Below are 17822 nucleotides of genomic sequence, written 5' to 3' on the forward strand. Positions count from 1 at the left end.
TGCTCTTAAATAAGCAAAGAAGATAAGTTAAGGAATAAACATGCAGGAGAGATATGAGGATATTAATTAAGCCTATTTCACATAAGATGCCTTCAGGCTAAACTAATGATGCTTTATCCTGAAAGGTAATAAAATTATATGTGCACTCTACTCGAATGTGTAGAAGAATGTCCTTATGATACAAATATGAACTGTTTTAGTTGAAATCAAAGTTATGCACATACTGCATATAATATGATTGCACTATAGGCTAAGGATTAATCCATAAACTATGTACCATAAACTAGATGGCACTCTTGCCAATCATTTCAGGCTTGCCCTCAGTGATCTCATATCAGGTAATGAAATTTACCTAACATCTAAAGATATTCACCAACATTGGTGCCCTACAGTAGGATTCAAACCTATGGTCTGGTAGTTAGAAAGCAGAGAAGCAGTTTGCACTTAGCAAACTGACAGTATGATCAAAAAAGTTCACTGCTTCCTACTGGAAATCTAAAGATAAGAACAGTATATTGGATAGAAGAACATTTATTAAGAATAAAGTAAAGCTAAACAGTATATGATGGTAGTTTAAATGGATAACTTCAACCTATGTGAGGAAGCTACCACACGAAGCAGAGAAGTATCTGATCACTTAAGTATGGCAGCAGATACAGCGAGTTTCAGGCCTAATGGGTTTCATTTTTCTGAATTTCAGGTAATCCCATAAGTTTTAAAACTCTATGTGATAAATAATTCAAAATATTTGTTTCATAAAAATATGCTGCATGTGTGTGCATGCACGCATGCACACGAAAGCCTCATTTTATGAAGGAGTTAAGGCCCCAAATCCACTGTTCATAAAGTGAATAATTTGTAAATTAAGGTAAAATTAGGAGGTATTTAAATCAGATTGGTTTTTTTCAGTTTAAAAACTGACCTCTACAAGTTAACAGTTTTGTAATTTTTAAAAATAATTATGGTTATCTTATAATTATTTTATATAAATAATGTTTATAAATGTGCAAATACTATATAATGGCAAAATGGAGAAGCCTTAATGAGATGGGCCTGGTTGAGGGTCATCTGGATCAATAGGCTTTGTTAAGAAATGCAACAAGAATGTTGTCTGTTGGGCTTTTCCCATCCCCAACATGTTATAATATGGTTTCAGAGCATTTCTTACAGCTTTTTGGATGGAAGAACTATGTTCCCAGTAAGGATCATCACCAAAGATATTCATGGGCAGTTTGTATCTGTGTTAAAGCTTCTTTAACCTCCCTACCAGCTAGGACGTCTATAGACGTCCAACTAAATCTGGATATGATTCAGCCCACCTGTTTAAAGAACCTGGATAAGAAGTGCAATTTGACTGTCATGTCCATTAGAAGGTGTGATAAACCCTCACGCTGAAGAGAACGGTTAATCGGATTATCTCCCGTTCGTAGCTGCCTCTCAGTTGCCTATAACAAGAAACGGACTTTCTTGTTCCATGCTGGTCAACTGGATTTTAGTTATATATGATAGACTAAAAATAGAGAAATTATTTATATTTTTGTTTTCTCTTTTTATTGTACAATACAATTTTAATTTTTGGACAAAATAAAGGTCTTGCATAATTTCTTCACTTAAATATTGCCTTACCTTGGAGAACCAATTTAATTTTTTATTTTTTTGCGCTAAGTTTTTTCTAATCGCTTACTAAACAAAAGATTTTTCTTGGTTCTCGAAGAAATTAATTCACGATAATTATTTGAAATATTCTTTTAAAAAAAGAAAAGAAAACCGGCTGCCGATGTTCCAGATTATATTAATTTTATTTTTGTACAAAACCATAGAAATCGAATAATACTTAACAGAATTCCTTTAGGACACACTTGAGCAACTTTGCTTTATAGAGAATAACATGAAATTCTTTAATCATATCACTAAATTTTTTCTTCATGTTGTATAGTAATCTGTACTTTCACTTTCTTGGTTTCCTTGTATAATTGGTCATTACAAAATGAAATTAACAGTTATGATTTAAATTTATATTTTCTGCATAATTCAGATATTTTATTCTCCAATTTTTAAAGTAAGCGATACATTTGCTTATTTTTATCATTCAAATGTGAAATTTCATTTCCATATTTTTATAATAGAATTGTACTTTATTTCGCCTCTGATAGTTTAACCCCCCCCCCCCCCCCCCCGTTGCATTACTATCACACACTCGAAAACTGTTATGAAACATAGGTACAGTTTTTATTTAATTCGTTATTTTTCTCTAGTAAATTGTTCCACATAACATTAATTTTTCGATACTGAAACTATGTGGTGATTATTATAAATTAGCAAATTATAAATCAGACAATATACATATTTCCTGATTATTATAAATCAGGAAATTATGTGATATTCGGATATAGGTGAAATTAATATTTAAAATCACTGTCATCCTTCAAATGCAATATCAGAATAAAGAAAGTGGAAAACCCGAAGTTTCAAAATACATTTCGAAAGCCCGCTCTCGAAACGTATTGGTCTACAGACTGGATTCTGAACACGCCAATGTTTCGTGATGTTATTATTACTATTACTATTATTACGGGCAACTCCAGGGAGTCATTAGACTCATCGAGGGAGGCCCTAAATCATATTCATCACAACTATTCCACATTCATACAGTATCTATCATACCTCGCCTTAAACTCATTCACTGTCACAGCATCCACCACAGACTCAGGGAGTGCATTCCACTCATTCACTACTCTAAAAGTAAAGAACCCAGCTCTAACACCTTTACTAACCACACTTTTGCCCAGTTTCCATGGATGTCCCCTAGTCCTCCCAAAACCAGCCCTGTTCTCAAAAATATCTTCTGAATTAATTTTATAGAAACCCTTCAGTAATTTGAATGTCTCAATCATATCTCCCCTCCTCCACCTATCAACCAATTTTTGCAACCCACAAATCCTCAACCTGTTCTCATACGGTTCATTCCACAGACCTGCTATCATCTTGGTCACTCGCCTCTGGAGCCTCTCCACCTCTTCCCCATCAAGAAGAAACCTAGGTGACCAAATCTGAGCACAGTAGTCGAGATGGGGTCTTATCAAGGCTCGATACAGAGGAACAATAACCTGCTTGTCAACGTATTCTTCAGCAACCAAGTGATTTGATGAGTTGATTTGGCCACTTTTGCAATGTGTCCCCTAAATTTCAATTCCTTATCCACCAACACTCCTAAATCTCGTGCCTCATCAATTTCCTGGAGCACGGTTCCACCAATGAAGTAAACTGCCTCCAATCTTTTCACCCCAAAATGCATAACCTTACATTTTGCCACATTAAATTGACATCCCTTCTCCCTAGCCCAGACCTCCAATCTATCCAAATCATCCTGCAAAATTTTGACATCTTCTGCATTCACTATTGCCCTACCCAACTTCGCATCATCCGCAAACAAATGAACTGTTCCTCTCAGATCATTTCCTATATCATTTATGAACAAATTAAACAGCAGTGGTCCAAGAACAGATCCTTGTGGCACACCACTAGTCACAGGCTGTCTTGTGGACTCTACTCCTGAGTAAACCACTCTCTGATATCTCTCCGTCAACCACCCTCCTATCCATCTCACCAACCCTATGTCCATTCCCATATGCTGCAATTTACTGATTAGAATTCCATGTGGTATCCTGTCAAAGGCCTTAGCAAGGTCCAGTAGAATCACTGTAAACCCATTACCCTTATCCAGTTCAGCCGTCACTGTGTTATAATACGTGAGCAAGTTACTGAGGCATGACCTACCCTTCACAAAACCATGCTGTCCCCGATACAGTATCCCATTTTCTTCTATCCAATCTTGTATTTTCCTCTTGACTATTTTCTCTAAGACCTTGATAATGATTCCTGTTATGCTGATTGGCCGGTAATTTTCAACAGCAGCCTTGGAACCACCTTTGTGCAGTGGAACTATTTTCCCCTCTTTCCACCCCCTTGGGACTGACCCAGTCCTGAGGCTCAAATTAAACAAAATGGTCAAGGGCACTGACAATTCTTTGGCCGCTTCACGTACAACACGAGCTGGTATACCATCCAATCCCACAGATGTATTGACATTGAGGTTCTGTAATAGACTAGTTACCTCTACTTCATTCATCACAATTCCAGTATAAGCTGTTGGTTTTTCCATTTCTGCAAAGTCACCACCTGGATGATATACTCTTGCAAAGTGCTCGCTCAGTAATTCCACAACATCAACTGATTTGGTTACCTCCCTACCCTCAGCATTTTTTAAGATCATTCTACCATGAGCATTTTTCCTTTTACTTGCAACATATTGAAAAAACTGTTTGGGATTCTCTTTAGCCTGCATGGTCAATTTCCTTTCGTAATCTGCTTTTGCTTTTCTTACCACCCTTGTTACCATCCTGGCCTGAGCTTTATACTGTTCCTGCACCTGATGGTCACCCTTCTCCTTAAATTCCCTCCACAATTGTTTCTTTTTTTGCAGCTCAAGCTTAATAGTGTTATTCATCCATTTAACCCCTACTTGATTTATTATTCGGACTCTTGGTATACAGTCAACCATTGCCTCCTGCAAACAGTTCTTAACCACCTCCCATGCACTATCAACATCCAGCCCTTGCAGTTTTACATGCCATGGCATTGAGCCAAGCACACACCTAAGCTTGTCATACTTACCAGCCCGGTAATTCCACGTGTACCCTGTCTTAATTGTAAATTCGACTCCTTTAGCCACCTCCCAAGTCATGACCTTATGGTCACTCTCACCAATTGGTGGCAACATGGTCATGTTTGTTACAGCTACATTCTCAGTTGCAATTACTAGGTCCAGCACTCTCTGCCCCCTGGTATTTTCCAATACATGTTGCCGTAGATAGTTGTCCCTTAATAACTGCATAAAATCCAATTCCTTCCTCCCATGTGCCCTCTCCTCTTTCTAGTCAATGTTACCATAATTGAAATCACCCATAATAATTACCCTCCTTCCACTCATTTCTTCTATTTGCTTATGCATACTATCCCCACCATCCACTCCATCACCCGGTCTATAGCAGCACCCAATTGCATATTTTGTTCTGCTAGATTCTATCTCACACCAAACAGCCTCAAATGTGCTTTTTTCCCCATCCTGCAGTTCAACTTCTATACTCCTTGGCTGAAGCTCATCAGCTATCATCAATAACACTCCTCCCCCCTTTTTATTCACCCTGTCACTCCTGAACACGCTATACCCGTCGCATTCAATCCCACTAGCTTTATCATCTTCTGTCAGCCATGTTTCACTAATACCGACAACCTGTGGCCTGGAAGTGCCAACCATGGCCAAAAACTCTTCCTTCTTGTCCCTAATACTCCTGGCATTAGTGTACATGAATCGCAGAAGCCCATTTGTCCCATCCCTACTTTGATGCCTTATACTAACTATCCCATTCTGATTTGTTGTCCGTCGTACTCGCCCGGGCATAATATACTCATTCATACACTTAACTGCCCCCCCCCTAAAGTCTGCATATCTACTCCCCCCCCTTAATAAATCTGGTTTCCCTGAGTCTGTACATCCACTTCCACATCATTCATCAACACTCTTTCAAGTCTCTGTACACCAACTCCATTCAAATGTAACCCATCCATCTTATATAAGTCCTTTCGCCCATCGAACTCATTCCACACATCCACAAATTCCACACCACTCTCCATGCATAACCCACGCATAAAGTCATTGGCAATTATGGCCCTCCTTCTAAACACTTCGCTGTCATACCGCGGTAAGATACTCACCATCCTAACTCTCTCACTCTTCTCTTTTGTTACCTCAAACAACTCCCTCACATCCTCTATCATTTCCATTTTGTCCTCTTTCAAATCATTCGTTCCTGCCTGAACTTTTTCAGTTATGACTGAAAAACAATTCAGTCTTCATCATAAAGTATTTGCATTTTCAGAATAATGAGGAATACGATCAGGCAACACATCCTTGCCCAGTCCTCAACAAAATTTATGATTTTCTGATGAAAATCCATCAAAAATGTAGATCACTCTACATTCCTGAGAGAGACTTGAGTATCGATGAAAGCCTTATGCCATTCAAAGGTGGACTGAAATGTAAGCAGTATATTCCCAAAAAGAAAGCGAAGTATGGAGTAAAATTTTTTATGCTTTGCGAATCGGAAAGTGGATATCTTCGGGATTTCAAACCTTATACGGGAAAGCAAACTGTAATCGAGCACGATAAATATTCGGATCTCCCCTTGTCGATGCGTGCAGTAATGCAGTTACTAGACCCTTTACTGCATTATAATGGATAATTACTATATATGTGTCCTGAACTCGGTGATTTGCTTTTACAGCATCGTACAGATAGTTATGGTACTGTAAATGCAAAAAGGCGAGATATGCCTTCAGGAAAGCTATCGAAGGGGGAAATCCGAACTTATCAGCGAGGGAAAGTCTTTGCACTACGTTGGAAAGCCAAAAAAGATGTTTTTCTGCTATCTTCACTGCACAATCCATCAACGGAATCCGTGGAGAAGCATGGTTTGAAGAAAGAAAAACCCATTGCTGTGTGTGCATACAACGACACTATAGGTGGAGTCGACAGGTGCGATCAGCAGCTATCATTCTACTCTGTAATGAGGAAACAGCATAAAAAATATTACAAAAAAGTGTTTGGACATGTTATTTGAATTTTGAAGTGTTTGGATTTTGTTATTTGGAACAGTTTTCTCCTGTACAAGAAAAAATGTTTGTCTACCATAACATATCTAGAATACAGAATAGAAATTGCAAAAGCATTGCTGCATGCACATGCACCTTCTTCAGCAAGCAGAAAAACAGGAAATCCTGCCAGACATCTGAGGTTGAACGCTGCTAACTCCAACCATCATCCCAAAAATCTACCACCAACGGCTAATAAAAAAAAAAAACCTACACGCAAATATTATGTATGTAATAAAAAAAATATCAGAAAGGAAACAAAAATCTGGTGCCCTGAGTGTAAAACTGCTTTGTGTGTTTACCCTTGCTTCAAGGTGTTCCACGCTGTTCAAGAATTTTAAATTCTGAACAGTATGAAATAAAAAATGTTTGTTTTCAAGGCCATCAAAACAGTCCTTTTCAGGATTACAAATATTGATAGAGGGATCTGAATGCACTGTTTCTTTTTCATCTTGAAGGCTAATTTTTAAGTTCTTTTTATGACACAGAGAAACTGGAAAGAGTATTCCAGGTAAAGTATTTCATCAAAACAATAAAAAATAATGAAATAAAATCTACCCTATATATATATATAAAATGATAAGCCTTTTTATGTCATGTTTATCGAAACGTTTAAACTCAGGGGCTACCCTGAGTGTCGAGTCTTCAAAATTCGAGTCATCAGAATTCAGGGGCAGAACCCCCTTTCGAGTTATCACAATAGAAGGAGAACTGGTCTACCATCCGGAACACGGGGGGGGGGGGGGGGGGGGGGGGGGGCATAGCCCCCTAATTAATAAATGAAATATATAAATAATAACGGGAACATTTTCACCTTGCAAACACTCAACATTGATGTGATATGGGTTCCAAATTTCTTGTTTCGGAGATATATATATATTACAAAGTTTTAATAAAAATTTCTGCTACAATGAAGTTTGGCAGAATCAACAATATTATTACTACCTTATTTCTGTTTCTCGTGTGGGAAAAAAAGCGGTAAAATGTCACTCTTATAATTATATGAGATGTTATAATGGCAAAAATAGTAAGAAAAAAGTCATTTGCACTTTCTCTTCAAAACACAAAGAAAGAACATTGTAAATTCAGCCAGTGGAAAAGAAAATACTACATATTTTTCTCCTGTTATCTGATTTTTTTTCTTGTAGTACAAAGAAGAAATCACTGCATATAACATGAAGTCTGCAGGAGGGAAAAAAATCTGGAAATTGGTTACATTATAATGAATAGAGAAATCATGTCAGAAAAATTATTCACGTAAGATTCTAATCTCAGCAGACATAACATTTTCTTCTAGATTAGATATCTAAAGTAACTGAACTTTTGCTACTATTTTACACTAAAATGAATGGGTATGTTCCCCAAGTGATTTACGTTTGTAACAGCTGTCTTGCGAACGATTTATGAAATAAATTATCTGAAATATCCACAGATTGATTAGGTCTATACCCCCCCCCCAAAAAAAAAAGATTATGAAACGCATATGCAACTTTTCTTTGAAAATAATTCAAATTCTCTTTTTCAAGATAATTGTATGATTTAATTTCTAATTTTTGATAATAAAAGTGAAACTGATCATTATAAATTAAGCAATTATTTTGACATAAATAATGTATAAGCATGTAAACGAAATATCAGTATTTCTGTTAGGATATAGGTAATCAACAATCAAAAAGGAAACAAGACGTTCTTGACATATTCTGCACTACAGCCTGAGGCACTTTAGTGTTCTCCTCTTTCTTCTCAATAGCACTGAGAGTAATAAGCCTTCAACTTTTCCTCCAGCTAAGAGGATATTACCGAGTATTTAGAAGACGTAGATAATTTCAGAAATAGCTTTCAGCAGCAGCAGAAGTAATATTTAGATTTTTTTTAAAGAAAAACAAACACAAATAATACTACAGAACTTTCTTTTGTGTGGTATGCATATAAACAATTTTGCATGGTGAAAATATAGCATATTATTTCTAAAATTTCAAATAATTTCAGCGGAAAGTAGAACAGCTGGTTTTAGATTGCAAATAAATAGAACAGAATTATTAGCTTCACAATACAATCTGATTGCCGTATATCTTTTGTCAAAATGGCAAAATGAAGTAATTGATTTTGAATGCTGTCTAGAAAAGCTTTCAAACCTGTGAGTTCTAGGAGAGGATAAGGAGGGGGGGGAGCATTAGAAAATCTTCAAAATGAAAAAGAATTTTGAATCATTCGTATATGATATTTTTCACATTATATTTTCAACGAGGATGTGCACTAGATATTATCGTAATATGCATAATACAAATAAATAAATAAATGACGAAGGCAAAGAATCACTGCCAAAATATCACTGAATATAAATTTTTGATACCAAAAACACACACAATCGGAAACCGAGTAATGCAATGTAGCATTTTAACATTTTTTTTTTTATTTTGTCTTTATGAATAACAAAAAAATGTTTCTAAAACTGAAATGTGATGATCCATATAATGCTATTTCGCTAGAAACGAAAGAAAAAGGACATATTTATTTCAATAAATATTATTTAAAAATATAAATATTTGACATAATATTTTCAAAGCAAACATTTGAAAATTCTGAAATTCGAAAAAAAAATTATTCAATTATTATACGTAAAGTGAAAGAACAATCAGTGCAACTCTTCTGGTGCACTGATTTGTAGAATTACGAAGTATTTATAAGACATAGATTATTTCAGAAATAGCTTCCAGCAGCAGCAGCAGAAGTAATATTTAGATTTTTTTAAAAGAAAAACAAACACAAATAATACTACTGAACTTTCTTTTGTGTGGTATGCATATAAACAATTTTGCATGGTGAAAATATAGCATATTATTTCTAAAATTTCACATAATTTCAGCGGACAGTAGAACAGCTGGTTTTAGATTGCAAATAAATAGAACAGAATCAGAAGCTTCAGGATACAATCTGATTGCCGTATATCTTTTGTCAAAATGGTAAAATGAAGTAATTGATTTTGAATGCTGTCTAGAAAAGCTTTCAAACCTGTATAGAAATTTAGAGTAGTTATGCAATTCAGTTCCAGGAGAGAATAAGGAGGGGGGGAGCATTAGAAAATCTTCAAAATGGGCAAAAATGTTGAATCATTCCGTATATGATATTTTTCACATTATATTTTCAACATATCTACGAGGTTATGCACTAGATATTATCGTAATATGCATAATACAAATAAATAAATAAATAAATGACGAAGGCGAAGAATCACTGCCAAAATATCACTGAATATAAATTTTTGATACCAAAAACACACACAATCGGAAACCGAGTAATGCAATGTAGCATTTTAACATTTTTTTTTTATTTTGTCTTTATGAATAACAAAAAATCGTTTCTAAATCTGAAATGTGATGATCCATATAATGCTATTTCGCTAGAAACGAAAGAAAAAGGACATATTTATTTCAATAAATATTATTTAAAAATATAAATATTTGACATAATATTTTCAAAGCAAACATTTGAAAATTCTAAAATTCGAAAAAAAATTATTCAATTATTATACGTAAAGTGAAAGAACAATCAGCGCAACTCTTCCGGTGCACTGATTTGTAGAATAAAATACACCAAATTTACTATCACTAAATACATTCATTGCAAAAGCTGATCAATGGTCATTTCAGGATTGATTTTTTTCGCATATGTGAAATTCGTTTCACTTTTTGGGAAGAGACACAATAAATCATTTTAGAGGCAAGAAAGGTCAAATAACTTAGGACAGTAAATGAAATTCTAAGCAATACAATAGACGTAAAGACAGGGGGGAAGGGACACAAAGGTCACTCAGCAACAGTTAATCCACTAATGGCTATAGAATAGCCGTAACGAGATTAACGGCGGAGGAAGGTAATGGCATGATAAAAGGTAGAATGCTGACGAAGTTTTGATCCATGAAAAAAGCTAGGGAGTGTTGAATATTTCATCCACACCGGCCAGTTGGGAGGTTAAAGGTTAACATAAACTTCAGCAGGTTTTAACATCATCATCACAGTGGACCAAAATGTAAACAAATCGTTTTATAATCTCTAACCACAATGCTAGAGAATATGAAACAAAAGACAATTTGTGCTTTTGTTTTTGACTTTGTGTTTTTGATTTTTTGCTATCGACTTTAAACTGTTTGTTACTTTGAATCTTCATAAAGGAAACATAAAATGAAGCCTTGCAGTTTGTATCACACTAATTTTTAATGACATTCACAACCAGATAAAATTAAAACTTAAAACAAATAAAAATAGGGTTAACTGGAAAACCAGATTTCTATGGCATATAAGTGGCTGGTCCCAAAAACAGATAATATTTAATGAATCCATAAATACAATCAAACTGAAGAAAACTGTTGCAGATTTCTATATATAACATTGGAGAGCTGTCATATTTGGAATAAGTCATTTCGTATTTTCATGTGAATTAACCAAGTCAATGAACATGGCACCGATAATTATAATATTATTATATAAGACTTCAATGTATTATTATTATTACATAGAAATTCTATGGAGCCAGATACTACAAAGGAGAGGTAATAATGTCTACTACCTCTCCTTAAATTTGTTCACTGATAGAGACTCACAACCACCTCTGGTAACCTATCACTTATCTGTAGTACCTACACAAAAACAATTAGTCCTCATGTGCTTGCTAACCAAATGCTTACATGACTTTCAAGAGTGGCCTTTTGTTCTCACCTAACCAGACATGTACTGAAAAAAAAATTTTGTGCTTACGCTATATAAAACACTAGTAACTTCTGTTTCATGATGCTACTCCAAACTGCATCTTAGCTTGTCATAATCACCAGCTTTGTACTTCCACATCTTCTTAACTGAAAATTCCACAGGTTCAGTTATCTTCAACTCAAACTGCATGGTCACTCGTCAATCAGAGGCAAAGCAGTTATTACCTCGGTTATGGCCATATTTCTGATACTATCACCATATCTAACAGTCAAGTATCTGGTCCCTTCTATCACACATTGTTTTAAGTAAATGTCTCTTAGTAACTACATAAATTCCACTTGCATTCTTCCACATGTCACAGAAAACAAGTTACATTCCTTGCTAACAGCTTTAATAAGTCTTGTCAGCAAAGTCATTAATTCTTTCTTTTAAGGTTATACGGTGATCAGCACTCATATTTGTAAATTTAAGGACACAAAAACACACGTGTTGAACAGATTATTTTATTAATTACTAATAAAATAAAACTTGATGTTTCGACCCCTATATCAAGGTCATCGTTGGAAGAATACAACTGTATAAGGAACCAAGCTACATGCTCATGCCCTGTATACCGGTAAACTAAATCTACATAGTTAATAAATCCTTTTTCCTAGCCTGACCTCTAGTGATAAAAATAAAAAATAAAAATAAATAAAAATAAATAAAAATAAAATAAATTAATTAAAAAAAAAAAAAAAATATATATATATATATATATATATATAAATAAATAAATAAATAAATAAATACAACTACAATAAACTGCTAAAGACCTCATGTATTAATATTCTTCTGGATAGTTCTGATTGTTATAAAATGATTTCTTTCAGTTGCTGTTGAATGTTACAAACACTTCACCAGGTTGTCTTCTTGTAGTGGGATTTTTTCTAAGGCTAGTTTAGGTTGTTATACAGGTTGTAGATGGGTCCTCCACATTCTTGAAATGGTTAGGCTATCATTGTTGTTGCGATTTGGGTTGTGTTTCAGCATTTTACACGACTCTTTAAATTTTCTCTCAAACCAGGTTTTTTGGTGCGGTGTAGGGACTTGGTATTTTTCCAGTCAATTCTGTGGTATGTTTGGAGTGCGTGGTCAGAAAGGCCAGTTTTACCAAAATGGAGGTATTTAATGTGTCGTTTGTGTTCGTCTTGTCTGATTGGGATGGTTCGCCCTGTTTCCCCTATGTATGGTATGTTACATGTGCATTGTATTTTGTATACCCCTGGGTGTGCTAGGTGTGGAAGAGGATCTTTAGAAGAACTGAGTAGGTGTCTTAACTTATTTGAGGGTTTAAAGGTGGTTTTAATGTTGTATTTGCGAAGTGTTCTGTCTATTTTTTCAGAAATGCCTCTAACATAAGGAATGGCAATAGCATTCTTGAAATCTTTTTTGTTCTTACTGGTATCTTTATGGAGGATCTTATGAATAGTTTTTTTACTGTATCCATTTTTGATAAATGTTTGGTTGATGATCTTGTATTCCTGGTTTAGAGCCTGTTCATTACAACAAATAGTTAGGGCTCTGTTTTAAGGGTGCTTATGACACCTAGTTTTTGTGTTGGATGGTGGTAAGAATTTTTGTATATGTATTGGCCTGTGTGTGTAGGTTTGCGGTAAACAGATTAATAAAATAATCTGTTCAACACATGTGTTTTTGTGTCCCTAAATTTACAAATATGAAAGTCATTAATGATTATAGAGTTTTCTTGTCGTCAGCCTACCAATAAGTGGCCCATCATGTCTCTATTCCTTTTACAGGTGTCCCTTTGCCCCATTAACAAGACTTCTGCTTTTTTTTTTTTTTAGGCTCTGCAAAAACTTTTGCTTTGACCACCCTAGTCTTATTGTCTTATCAAATTTCATACCAGTGTGGATTACATTTTGACCAAACTGGTATGTTAACAGCTATTTATCATGATCGATACCTCAATTATATTAGATTCCATGAGCCAGAACAGTCAGGACTTTTAGAACATGCTGTCTCCACCAAACATCAAATCCTCTGGAGGAAGACTAACTGCTCGGCTGTTTGCCAATGATGCAAAATTGGGTAGAGCAATAGTTAATGCAGATTATGTTAAAATTTTGCAGGATGATTTAGATATACTGGCAGTCTTGTCAAAGGAAAATGGATGTCAGTTTAATGTGATAAAGTGTAAGGTTATGCCTTTTGGGATGAAAATATTACCAGCTGTATACCACATTGATGGAAATGTACTCCAGGAAATGGACGAAGCCAGGGATTTGGGAGTTAAAGTTTAGAGAGCATATAGAAAAAGTGGCTAAAGCAGCTCATTGAATTACTTGGTTACTGAAGAATACTTGACGAGCCGAAACAAGCAGGATATTATTCCTCTTTATTGAGCCTTGATAAGACTCCATCTTCACCACTGCGTGCAGATCTGGTCACCTGGGTTTTTTGGCGATGAGGAAGAGGTGGAGAGGATCCAGAGGCAAGTGACCAAGGTTGTAGGTCTGGAATGAACCTTATGAGAACAGATTTAAGATTTGTGGGTTACAGAAATTGGTTGACAGGTGGAAAAGAAGCGATATGATTGAGACATACAAATTACTGAAGGGTTTTTAACAAGATTAATACAGAGGAAATTTTTCAGAACAGGTCTAGTGGTGGGAGAACTAGGGGCCATGCTTGGAAACTGAGCAAGAGTGTAGTTAGCAAGGGTGTTAGAACTAGGTTTTTTGTTTGGAGAGTGGTGAATAAGTGGAATATGTTGCCAGAGTCTCCTCAAGGGCTCACTTGAGTGAGTCTGGGAGCAGAGAACCTGAGGTACCTGATGCTGGACCATGGCTTACTTCATGTAATATATGTCTGTATATTATCTGTACACCAGTCCTACTCTTTTTTCTTTCTTTGTTCCTCTTGCTTTTCCCCCCCAATGCTATTAGAGTAGTCGAGGACTAGGGGATGAATCTTTCCTATTATACTATTTTCTTTCATCTCACGTAGTGGGAGTCTGTTCTCCTTCCCAGAAGGCAGGTACGGAGGCCTTCAGGTGGGAGGGAGTACCACCAAGCTTACTCTGTCAAAGGTTGGTAGCCTATCTGGGGGAAATTTACAATTACTCGCAAAGTTCTGAAGAAGAGAAACAGGATGGATTTAATCGGAATTGACCCAGCTAATGGACAGGGAATTCTCTTTGAAAAATTAAAAATAGCTACTTGGAATGCCCATGGAATCACACACAAAATTGACTAGCTAAACAGAGAACTAAAAAAATAGAAACACTGATATAGAAGCAATAGCCGAGACAAAAAAGAAAAAGAAGGGATCTCAAATACTGGAAGATTATGTCATGATCTTCTCTGGAGTTCCAGAGGACAAATGGGCTTCATTTGGGGTTGCAATTTGGATTAATAAAAAATGGAAAAAGAGGAACTAAATTTCAGATTATACTTGGGTATCAGACAGAATAATCAAAGTTAGAATGAAAATTATGAATCAAATATTCAATATGTTTTGAATTTATGCACCAGTAGATGGAAAAGAGGAAGAGACAAGAATTTTATAGAAAACTTCAGGCATGTATTGATGAAACAAATAAAAATGATGCAACAATCTTGATGGGAGATTTCAACGCCAGAATGGGAAGTAACCCAATAGCAGGATGCATTGAATCAGTAATCAATAACAATGGAATTTTATTAGGAAACTTCTGCATATTTAACAATCTAAAATCAGCAATACTTTCTTCAGGCATAAAAATATACTTAACTACACAGGGGAAGCAAGAGGAACTAAATCAATAATAGATTACATTATTATTAACAACAAACTAAATAATATCAAGAATACAAGGGTTTTCAGAGGGAGCAAAATCGATAGTGATCACATGTTAGTTGAAAGCAGATTTGAATTCATAAAAAGAACCACATACTTCAAAAAAAAAAAAAAAAAAAAGATAAAGAATTAACATCTAATAAACAGTTTAGAATTCACTCCTAGAACAGGAGTGTTAGAAACATATAAAAGCAGAATAAGAGATAAAATAAAACCAACCACAAACAGTATTGAAACTAACTGGAATAATATAAAGGAAACCATACTAAAAGCAGCAAAAAAAAAAGTTTAGGTTACAAATCAAGGAAAAACAAAAAATGGCTTAGAACTTGGAATGATGACTTAAAGGAATTAATCGAAAGGAAAAAAACAGGTTTTAAAATATATCTGCAGAGTAAAAACACTGCCGACTATATACAATATAAGAAACTACGAGTTGAAGTCATAGTTTCTTAAGTATACACACAGAAGATTGGAGTAAATATGTTAAATCATTAGCGAAGGATATCACTGGACCACAAAGAACAAGTTTTAAAATTTTCAGGCAACTAAAAACAGCAGAAAATTATCAATTAACAAATAATCTAATATCCAAAGAGGATTGGATAGAACACTATAAAATATTGTGGAATGAAAAACAAGAAATACAAAACAATAACAACACTCACAGAACTGGGGATATCAATATACAGGAAAGTACAGAAGAAATAATAATGGAAGAATTAGAAAAAGAATTTAAAAAAATCAAGAAATAGAAAAAGCCCAGGCCTGGATTGAATATGCGTTGAGCTCTTTAAATATGCAGACTATAGCTTAAAAGAAAATCTACGTAAACTCTTCAATAATATCTGGAAATATCAAAAGATCCTAAAAGAATGGATAACTGGAGTAGTAATAAATATTCACAAAAATGGTCCCAGGGACAAATGAGGACATTACAAAGGCATTACTCTCTTAATAATAGATAACATCTTAAAGAACAGGCTAATTAAATATACATTAAATATTAAATGAATCTTTCACAATGCAACAGATCATAGAAAAAATAAAGGAATTTAACCTGCCCACTTTCCTTCTATTTATTGACTGCGAAAAAGTGTATGATAACTGAACAGAAATCTACTCTGGAAAATATTACAAGACAATAAAATACCTCATCAATTAGTTAAAGCAATAAAAAGTCTATACAGAGAAACAAAAATTTTGCATCAAATTTGCAGATGGAACATTATCAAAACCTATAACAAAAATAAAGGAGTGAGTCAAGGATGTGGCTTATCCCCAATTCTATTCGACATCTATATAAACAAAATCCTAAAAGAATGGAAAACAATTGTCAAAGATGGAATTAAACTAACAAATAATATACAGCTAAAACAATACTTTATGCAGATGATCAAGTACTAATTTCAAATTCAGACAATTAACTTCAAATTGCAACTAACCATCTAAATGAAATAGCAAAAAAAATTTTTAATGAAAATCTCTGAACCAAAAACAAAAGCTATGTAATGTGTGGGAACAACACTATTCAAAAAGTCAAAATTATGCTTAACAATAAAATACAATGGTACCTTGGTTTGCGAGCATAATTCGTTCCGGAAACGTGCTTGTAATCCAAAGCACTCGTATATCAAAGCGAATTTCCCCATAAGAAATAATGGAAATTCAGATGATTCGTTCCAAAACTCGAAAATATTCATATAAAAATGATTAATACAAAATACATATACCTTATATATGTATACCTTTTTATATTTTTATTATTTAAATATAATATATATAAAGTAATCAAATTTATTAATTACATTACAATTACATATTACAGTAATTGTATTGGGTAGGAAGACTTTCAATGTCACTAACAGAATCACTGCTATCTGTTGACTCTTTCTTTTTGTGAGACTTTAACAAGGAACCTATCCAATGACACTTGCTTTTGCCTCCTTTTGAGGATTTCACGGAAATATGACATTGCATTGTCGTTAAACAGATTCATCGCTCGCACTGCCAAAGCATTACTCGGGTGGTGCTTTTCTACAAAATTTTGCACTGTTTCCCACATTTTACACACCTCCCTAATCTTTGAAAAGAGGGATGTCTCTGTCTTTTTCTCCTCCTCCTCAGACAAGATCTCCTCCATAACCTCTTGCTGTTGCTCGCAATGCAAATCCATCAGTTTGTCAGTGGTCAACTCCTGGCCATGTTCCTCCACCAGCTCTTGAATGTCGTCCTCATTCACCTCCAGTCCCATAGTCTTCCCCAAGGATACAATTTCAACGACAACTGGCAGCTCCTGTTCATGAGCAAACCCTCGACGCAATCAGACCATAGTTTTCTCCAAGCAGAATTAAGGGTTCTCTTGGTGACCCCATCCCGAGCTTTATCGATGATCTTGACGCAGTTTACGATGTGGAAATGATTTTTCCAAAACTCTCAGAGGGTAAGGTTAGTTCCTTACCCTCTGAGAGTAAGGTCACCTCAAAGCATAGCTGAAATAGTGCCTTGGTGTAAAGCTTTTTAAAGTTCGAAATGACCTGCTGATCCATGGGCTGGAGTAATGGA

General features: G+C 35.0%; 1 protein-coding gene across 3 annotated transcripts in view; it reads right to left on the minus strand.

Annotated features, from left to right (window-relative positions):
• The window catches only part of LOC150098225 (uncharacterized), an 89860-nt gene that overhangs the window by 50207 nt on the left and 21831 nt on the right, over positions 1 to 17822 (minus strand). The window lies entirely within an intron of this gene.

Source organism: Typopeltis vanoorti, chromosome 16, assembly GCF_054136105.1.
Source record: "Typopeltis vanoorti isolate ZY-2024b chromosome 16, IOZ_Tvanoo_1.0, whole genome shotgun sequence".
Classification (NCBI taxonomy): Eukaryota; Metazoa; Arthropoda; class Arachnida; order Uropygi; family Thelyphonidae; genus Typopeltis; species Typopeltis vanoorti.